Source organism: Pseudochaenichthys georgianus, chromosome 20, assembly GCF_902827115.2.
Source record: "Pseudochaenichthys georgianus chromosome 20, fPseGeo1.2, whole genome shotgun sequence".
Lineage (NCBI taxonomy): Eukaryota > Metazoa > Chordata > Actinopteri > Perciformes > Channichthyidae > Pseudochaenichthys > Pseudochaenichthys georgianus.
This window is the reverse complement of record NC_047522.1, coordinates 11,694,710-11,703,872: the sequence shown is the minus strand read 5'-3', so window position 1 is coordinate 11,703,872 and position 9,163 is coordinate 11,694,710. Positions and strand designations below refer to the sequence as shown.

Sequence of the window (9,163 nt, the reverse complement as noted above, 5' to 3'; positions counted from 1 at the left end):
AATCATTCCTGTTGGCTAAGCTAGCACTGTCATGCAGTTCCACCAAACACAAAAGTAATATATAAAAAGGATAATATTGGACAATAAATGAATAATATTACACCAAATAAATAAGTAAACACATATATATATTAATTCACTGGCCATTCATTTAGAAAATGTAACTCCAAAAAGACAAGTAACACTATTTGGCATTTTGCCTAATCATTCCTGTAGCTTCTTGGCTAAGCTAGCACTGTGACGCAGTTTCACCAAACACATAAGTAATATATAAAAACAGAGAGATTACATACCTGTTGTGGAAGTTCAACATCCGAGTCACTACTGTCCGGATCCAGGTCTGGCTGGAGGAGATCTTTATCATCCGACGAAGAGTCATCTGGTATGATCATAGCTATCGTCAGCTAGCATCTCTTACAGCTGCTCTGTGGTGAAGCTCTCCCTTCTGGCTGCGTAATGCGTAATGGAGCCGGAGCGGGTGTAGTTTATACCACGCAGGATCATATCTTTGGAACCCATTGGTCGATTTGGGTGATTGACACCTTTTCTGAACCGTTAGAGCCAATAGAATCGAGTGACACTTAGTAAGTCCCGCTAAACACTTACGTCAAGTAGAGAGGTTTGCGTAAACAGCACGTAAAACAGCATTAGCTCGGGACTGCGAAACTTTGTACCTACTCTGCTGCCATGAATGTAATGATAGATTATCAGGAACAATTCTAAAGTGACTAAGAGACATTGGATTAACCTTAAACAGCGTTTTTATTCCCTTGAACAAGAGCTTTGATCACAAAACAGCAACCGTAAGACATAATTATTGTTATGGTTTTGAAAACTGTTGCTTTTTTTCTTCTTTTGCTTCTTGCTTGTGCTTGTGAGACTTGTGTTTTGTTTCTGTAAAAATGGTTCATATTGTCAGTTAGCTGAGATTCTTCTCGTTAATCTGGTATAACACATTAATAGGTTTTTAAATATTAAGATGCCATGAGACCGTCCTCCTGTCCCGTCCTCCTGTCCCTCCACCTTGTTAGCACACAGCTGAGTTTCCCTTCCCCAGAACATTGTGTTAATGGACAGGCCCTCAGCTGTGGGGCAGCAGCTATGAAGCTGTGATACTCTCTGGTGACCCGTTCCACCGCAAAAACTCCCCGCGAAGGGAAGATTTGCCCCTGGAGGGTTGACACAGAAAGGGCCGATTATTTACTGAGGACCCTGAACGCACCGCCGCGCGCTCTTGTGTGAGCGCGCGCTCCACCATAATGCTGTTCTCACCACTACGGTAAACAGCATTAATCGGAGTCTTTATAGGCGTAGTGTGTTTTACTAAGGTCCCTGAACGCACCGCCACGCGCTCTTGTGTGAGTGCGGACTCCGCCATAATGCAGCCTTTACCACTACGGGTAAACTGCATTGGAGTCTTTGCTCTAGGCGTGGTGTGTTCTCTGACAGCAATACGCCGGCCATAATGTCCCTGTACCCGCATAGCGCTCTCCTTTAGATAGCACTCCCTGCGGTTCATCCATCTCTGCGCATGCCCATTAGCCACCTCCTTTACAGGAGCTACAGCTGGGGCAGCGAATGGGGAATTTGTACGGTTCACATTGTGTTTAGGCCTAAGTGTAGCCTTTGTGGAAACAAAAGACACTTAGATTTGGATACAGATCAACCTCATTCTTATTAGAAAACGTAGTGATCTGTGCATTATACAGGGAGGAGGCGGGATTCGCCCCCTCGTCCCGGGCGGAGAGACGTTCTCCCCCCGCCAGCCAGATCCGTAAAGACGGAAAACCCGTCCCCGTGAGTGCCGGCACGCCGGTTCCACGGGGTGGGCCGAAGAGGTGGAGGGCGCCGCGTGCACGGGATCTCCATGCCTGCACCTCTCCCTTCGTCTCACCTCTCTACTGAGATCTTTGAACGCACCGTGGCCCGCCCTCGGGGGAGGGGGGGCCGTCACAATGCCGTCTCTTTGAAACGGACATTATGGGGGAAAGTGGAATTGTGGAGAGAAATGACTCTTACTCTGGGATAAATGCAATAGTCTTTACTGAATGCATTTTTCCCACACACACACACACACACACACACACACACACACACACACACACACACACACACACACACACACACACACACCTCACTACAAACGTAAACCACCGTTCTCCTGCGGGGGTTCCTGAACGCACCGCGGCCACTCTCACGAGGGCCGCGCGCCCACGTATTAACGCTGTATTTCCCATTGCAACGGTGAAATGCATTAATCGGAGCCATTATACTAGGCAAGGTGTGTTTTCTGACAACAGCACGCCGTCAATATCGTCTCTTGAACCCGCACAGTGCTTTGACAGCACTCGGTTTATTCCACTCACGTGCACACGCCCACCTGCTGGCTCCCTATACTGGGGTTTACAGCAGGGGCGGGGAGTGTAGGACAGTGTTTCTTCCTCTGGGAATGGACAAGAAGCAGCTACGCTGCGACTAATCCTCATCCCGTGAGCAAGGAGATCGATCCAAAGAGCCCTTCCATAAACACGGGGGCTCCCAGGAGATCAACACGATCCTCTTTGGAAAGTTCCACGCGGCGTGATATCCCAGGGACATCACACGGCGGGCAGCGGTGGCGGCCTGTGATGAAGTAGGGGCGACCCTATATCACGTGAAACCACCGAGCACCGGTCTCTGGGGGAACCGGGCCTGGACCAAGCTATTTATTCGGCCTTGCGGCCCAATAATCGCTCTGACCTGGTGAGGCGGGGGCATCTCTCGCAATAAGTGAGTAGCCCACACCTCCGCCGCCACGATCATCATCCAGGGAGAGTACAGCCCTGGGCGGTGGACTTCCATGGACGCCAGACCCGGAAGGAATGGCGAACGTGAATGGCACCGCCTCAGCCATATCCTGGTCCCCCAACCACTCGAAGCAAGGTGGTGGGGATCGGCGCCCACTATTTCAGCCAGGGCACGAAGGACAGGCCCGGGTCTCTAGCAGTGGCGACTCCCTGGAGGTATGATAACTCTTTCTTCTTCTTTCAAACGTCTCAGTCTCTTGTGGAATCACTTCCGCTGCTGAAGAGAAAAGGAAAGGATGATAGTCAGGAGGCGAGGCCTCCTTTTATACAGTGTGACGCGCATTCAGGTAGGCCCGCCCAGGGCCGGCTACGTCTATAGAAGTCTCAGTGGGAGAATGCTTGCGGGGTAAGAGAGTACCCATATAGTCCAGTAGAGGGCGGAGCCTGTGAGAGATATAACCCTCACGAGAAACACCGGCTGTTGTTATGCCTGCTGTGACGTTAAGTTACTACGTTCTCCGCTTGTAATTATGCCGTTACAAGCTTCAAAGTTGTATTTATCATCTGAATTTGCCGAAACAAGTTTAATATTCTGAAAGCCAAGACTTTCTTTAATTGAAATCAGATGAAAACAAACTGTAACGGACCCTCCCGTGTTATTTATGATTACTCTACGCTTACATTCACAATGTCAGCCGGAGGGAGGGGGGGCGACGCTGCGAAAGAGCAGATTGCCTGTCATCTTCCCTTTACAAGCTTAAAGAATATATTTATCGTGTGAGTTTGGAAATAAAAGTTTCATATTCTGAAAGCCAAGACTTTGTTTGTTTAAAATCAAACAAAACACGCAAACCACATTTATTTTGAAATGAGCCGTTGCGACTTCCGACTGATTTCGATAGAGCGGGTCACATATTATCGATTGGATTAAGGTCTGGGCTTTGACTAGGCCACTCCAAAACGTTTAAACGTTTCCCATTAAACCACTCTAGCGTTGCTTTAGCAGTATGCTTTGGGTCATTGTCCTGCTAGAAGGTGAACATCTGCCCAAGCCTCAAATCTCTGGCAGACTGAAACACACACACACAGTTTCCTCAACTATTTCCCTGTATTTAGCTCCATTCATCACTCCTATTTTTACCAGCTTCCCAGTCCCTGCCGATAAAAAACATCTCCACAACATGAGGGTGATCAGAGGTGTTGGGTTTGCGCCAGCCATAGCGTTTACCTTGATGGCCAAAAAAGTTCAATTTTAGTCTCATCTGACCACAGGACCTTCTTCCACACGTTTGGGGAATCTTCCACATGCCTTTTGGCGAACTCCAAACATGTTTTCTTATTTTCTTTGCGACTCTTCCATAAAGCCCAGCTCTGTGGAGTGTACGGCTTACTGTGGTCCTATGTACAGATTCTCCTCTCTCTGCTGTGGAGCTCACCAGCTCCTTCTGGGTTATCCTCTGCCTCTTTGTTGCCTCTCTGATCAATGTTCTCCTTGCACGGTGTGAGAGTTTTGGTGGGTGGCCCTCTCTTGGCAGGTTTGTTGTCGTGGCATATTTTTTCCATTTTAAAATAATGGATTTAATTGTGTTTCGTGATGTTCAACGTTGGTGAGATTTTTTTTATAACCCAACCCTGTCTCATACTTTTCAACAACTTTGTCCCTGACCTGTTTGGAGAGCTCTTTAGTCTTCCTGGTGTCGTTGTCTTGCTTAGAAAGGCCACTTGCTGTTTTATGGAAGACGGAGGCCTTATACAACAGTTGTATATACAGAGATAATGAGGCACTTGATTGCACACAGGTGAACTTTATTTCAATAATTGTGTGACTCTGAAGGTTTTTGTTTGGGCTAAATAGCAAAGGGGGTGAATACATATGCACACACCACTTTTCAGTTTTACATTTTTTGTTATGTTTTAAAACGTGCTCTTTTTTTCTTTCACTTCACCAATTTTGACTGACTTTGTGTGGGGTCTTGCCATAAAATCCCCCCAAAAATATATTATTTTTGGTTTTAATGCAAGAAAATAGGAAAAATGGCAAGGGGGGTGAATACTTTCGCAAGGCACTGTACCTCAAGATTGTCCTTAAGTACAGTGCCTTGTAAATGAGCTACTGTCAGTTCATTGTTCATTTACCTATTGTGAGTCTCCTCGGATAAAAGCATCACATGGAAATGGAAATGTTGCAAGAAGTGGCCATTATTCAGATAGGTGTTTTTATTTTGAGGTCTTCCTGCACTGCATGGTCAGCAGGAAGTTTCCTCTTCAGCCAGTCACTTCTGTGGCTGTTCAACTGTGCCTTGAATAAACGAGATAATTTTTTTATTATTTCACAATAGAGAGGCGAAGTCCCTCCCTTTCCGGGAGCCTCCATGGGACCCCGGAAGCGTAAAATTATACATTGAAGTCAATGGAGAGAGAAAGGTTATCTTTTGATCCCGTTTGAATTGTGCCACGAATGACACATATGATGTTTGTCAATTTAAAAGAATATTTTGCAAGTCAAAAAAATAAAAATGTGTCGTAAAACTGTGAAGTTACACATTTTTTTGTGTGAAACCGCTGAGTGAACTACAGGTCTCTCGTCTCGCACAATACGCGTCACCATCACAAAGACGGCCGTCACGTTAGCACGTTTCACCTGTTTCTTTCAGAATGAGAATAAAAGTATAAAACGAGGTGACTACAAGTCTGGACACGTTGAGAGCTGTACATACACGAAAGGGGAGTTAGTCGGTTCTGTAAGAGCAGCGGGACCGGCTTTACAAGGTTTCGGTGAGTAATATGAGTGCAATGTGTAACGTTAATGTCAGCTAGCTAACATTAGCTAACAAGGTACACTCCCGTGTTTTGTTTTAGTTGCTCTTCAGATTGAAGCGGACAGTTTTATATAGTCTATACTGTATGTGTGATCTCCTTTTACATCTCGTTGTGTCATTTGAGTTTATTTGCTGTGTGTAGATTCAAGGATTTTGGTGACATGAACATGACCATCGCGGAGGCAGCCCAGTTACCATCCTTCTGTCTCCGTGAGGAGGGTGGGTCATATACTGTATCACCCATACTGGCACCAGGTCCAAGGGCAGCTGCACATCACAGACCGGAGTCTGCTACTTTGTTGTGTGGACCACGAAGGAGGCGATCATCATCCTCATCCCCAAAGACCCTGCATGGCATGGAAATCTCCTCCTCCTGGAACAATTCTACACCCAGCATATGCTCCCTGTGTTGGCCAGTAGAGAGGAGGACATTTAAATAAACATACTCTTAACACCCTCAGACTCTGCGTTGTGTTCCGTATGTGTGATGGGGTGTTATGCAGAGGGGAGGAAAACAGGACACAGCAGATTGGGATTGTGGTGGAGACGCTGAGCAGTTATTTCATTGTTGCATGTAATTATTATTATACTGCGTGCTTCTTAGTTATTCCATCTTTTGCTGTAACATGGATCTGTATGTAACTCTATATTTACTTGTTATCTACCACACTTCCTTCTACATCATACACCATCATTATACATGATGTTGTATATAGGATATATATATATTTGTATACATTACATATCTGTAAATTGTATAATTTAATTTTTCGTATTTGGGATTGTTGGAAACGTCTTTTTGATCTCTCTGTCTATAAACACAAACTGAGTAAGATTGACAATAAAGTTGACTTTGAAAAATATATATATTCTTTATGAAAATAGTTGACTGTTGGAGAAATGAATCCAAATGAAACGTTGGACTGAACTACAACTACGCCTTTAAATCTCTACGGACTGTTTTTCAGTGGGATGGCAAGTTCCTATCTTTAAACATTTATTAGTTTTTTCTCAGAACAGATTTGATTGAAGTTAATTTAACTTTGCCGACCATGTAAGGTCATTATTAAAAAGGTACAATCAATTTGTTTAGGGTTGACTAAAATAATGATAAACATTTCATCTGGATAATTTACTGACAGAATAAGAAACTCAATGATGCTCTACTCACCTGTTCCTTTTTATAAAGTGAAACAGTTGAAACGATAGATTTTTAGTAAACTTAAAAACAACCTTCTCCAAAAGCTATCAAGGAATATACCGAATACTTGTTTTAGAACTTTATTACATATTATTTGTATATAGTTTGAATGATCCATAATTGACAGAAGCTTGTGTTTACACTGACCTGTCACTCATATATTAATGTCTTTGTAACTTCTTTAAACCACTACCTCACTAATTTCTTTCATTCATCACGGTTCAGTAAACTAAGTGATACATGAACCAGTTTAATCATTATAATAACGTAGGATTGCAACTCTTTGAAACTGTAGGTGGCTCTTAAAAGAGCCGTTGTGTTTGGGTGTGCTGGTCTCAGGTCAGTCTAAGCCCTCTCTCCGCGGATGCAGCGGGCCAGCTGGATGTCCTTAGGCATGATGTTGACCCTCTTTGATTGGTTCATCTTACTGGGGGGGCAGCTACATGGATGTCGGTGCAGTCCACAGTCATTGTGCAGTTGAAGGCAGAATGGATGAAGGCAGAATGAATGTATTATTGACTCCGAATGAAGCACAACTTCATGTCATACAATACATTGACTTTATTTGTAATTGTGTGAAAACATATGAGCATTGATTAGCAAGCAGGACCTGCAGGAACAGAGCACGGTGATGGATGGAGCTGGGAAGAGAGAAGAATAAAGAAAACAGATCAACTTCATTTTCGGATATTAAAAATACAATTTCAAAACAAGTTGCCGCTCCTACAGTTTTCTAGTGTGTAAAGATGATTTCACTTGACCTATGCACAACATCACACTCAATACATGTGTGTCTCTGGGGGGTGCATTGTGCCTTTGATGTATATAAATAATATACCATAACCAAATACTATTACGTACAGTGGAAATCAGGTTGCCAGGGCAGGTCAGTGTGCATGTTCCTCAGGGTCTCAGCAGTTACAGGTGAGGGAAAGGAAATAAAAGAGAAAAAGGTCAGTAACAACACTTTAAAGTAACAACACTTTGAATAATTACCTCTTCTAATCATTTTCTCTCAGTAATCACTCAACTACTGTCTTTCCAACAAACAGATTGACTCACCCTTACTGTCATCACAATGAAACACGTCCAGAAGAATCTGTCATGCAAAGCTCCCTGCCTGCCTTCGACTCTCCCTGACTGCTTCCTTAGCACCCGGTGGATGGCGCAGTATAGGCTACTCTTCAAATGTTTCACGAAATACTTACCATCTACTCTTACTCTTACTTCATGTAATAAAATAATAACTTCATGGTAAGGCTACTAAAAATGACAAGGCTAAGTAATGTAATGCTAACTAACGTGCTCGCTACTCGTCGCTACTAGCTAGGTAGCTAACTTGACTATATGTTCCATGCACAACATGTGTATTACCTGATATGTCTGAATCCGGCGACTCCTGGTCCTTTCATCAGACGGCAATCGATAGAACGAGCAAGTGGTTTGATCACTTATGTGATTACAACCTGGTACAAAGCACACATGCATCTTGTAAAAGTGCATTTATTTTTAGCAATCTCTTATTTATTGGAGGGAATAAATCGGTTATGAGATCTTCTTCTTCGCTTTAATTACGAGTCGCAACCACTTGGAGCATTATCGCCTGTGACATCACTTACGCGAGCCAGAATGGGATTTGGGATTTGTAGTCTTTGTAGTCGCGTATTTTTCATAGTCTTATATTTCAACAGTTTTACGACAAAATGTGACTTTTTTGATATGGAACTTATTGTTTAAGATTGAGAAACATCATATGTGTAGTTCGTGGCACAATTCAAACGGGATCAAAAGATACGTGTTCTCTCTCCATTGAATTCAATGTTAATTTTTCGCTTCCGGGGTCCCATGGGCCGGAAGTAGATGGGCGTGACTTCGCCTCTCTATAGGACCATAACATAAGACCAAAGGCATGTTGTGAAATAGCTCTAGATACATTCTACTTTTACAAATACAACAGCTCTCAATACCTTCTACTTTTACAATTTTCTGTGGATGGTTCTGTATCATAGTATATAGCAAGTCCGTTAAGCTTGAAATCATGAACATACCTGGAGCAGATCCCTGCGATGCCTTACAACCACAGCAGCTGGCTGACTTTCGCTGGGTTCGCTCGACTCTGGCTGTGGCGAATGCTCCAAACTCGGGGGTGAACTTGGTCCGGAAGACGACTCTTCCAGGTCCCCCGCCTCGATGCCGGCACTAAGGCTGCGCGTAGCAGGCGAGCCACCCCAGACTTCTTCACACAGCTCGTAGAACATGAGCACAACACATCCTTGGCCACTCCGACACCCAAGGTCCACCGCCTAACTGTACTTAATGTGCATTTGCTTTAGCTTGGCGGTAAGCTGGACCTTTGT

The 9,163-nt window shown here is 44.1% G+C and overlaps 1 long non-coding RNA gene across 1 annotated transcript; it reads right to left on the bottom strand.

The window, feature by feature from the left end:
• Window positions 1–7,347: 7,347 nt before the first annotated feature.
• Window positions 7,348–8,602, bottom strand: LOC139435894 (uncharacterized). The gene is made up of 2 exons (XR_011645105.1): window positions 7,668–8,602; window positions 7,348–7,447 (listed from the first exon to the last, which is right to left on the bottom strand). It is a non-coding gene; the product is annotated as an uncharacterized lncRNA (long non-coding RNA).
• Window positions 8,603–9,163: the final 561 nt, after the last annotated feature.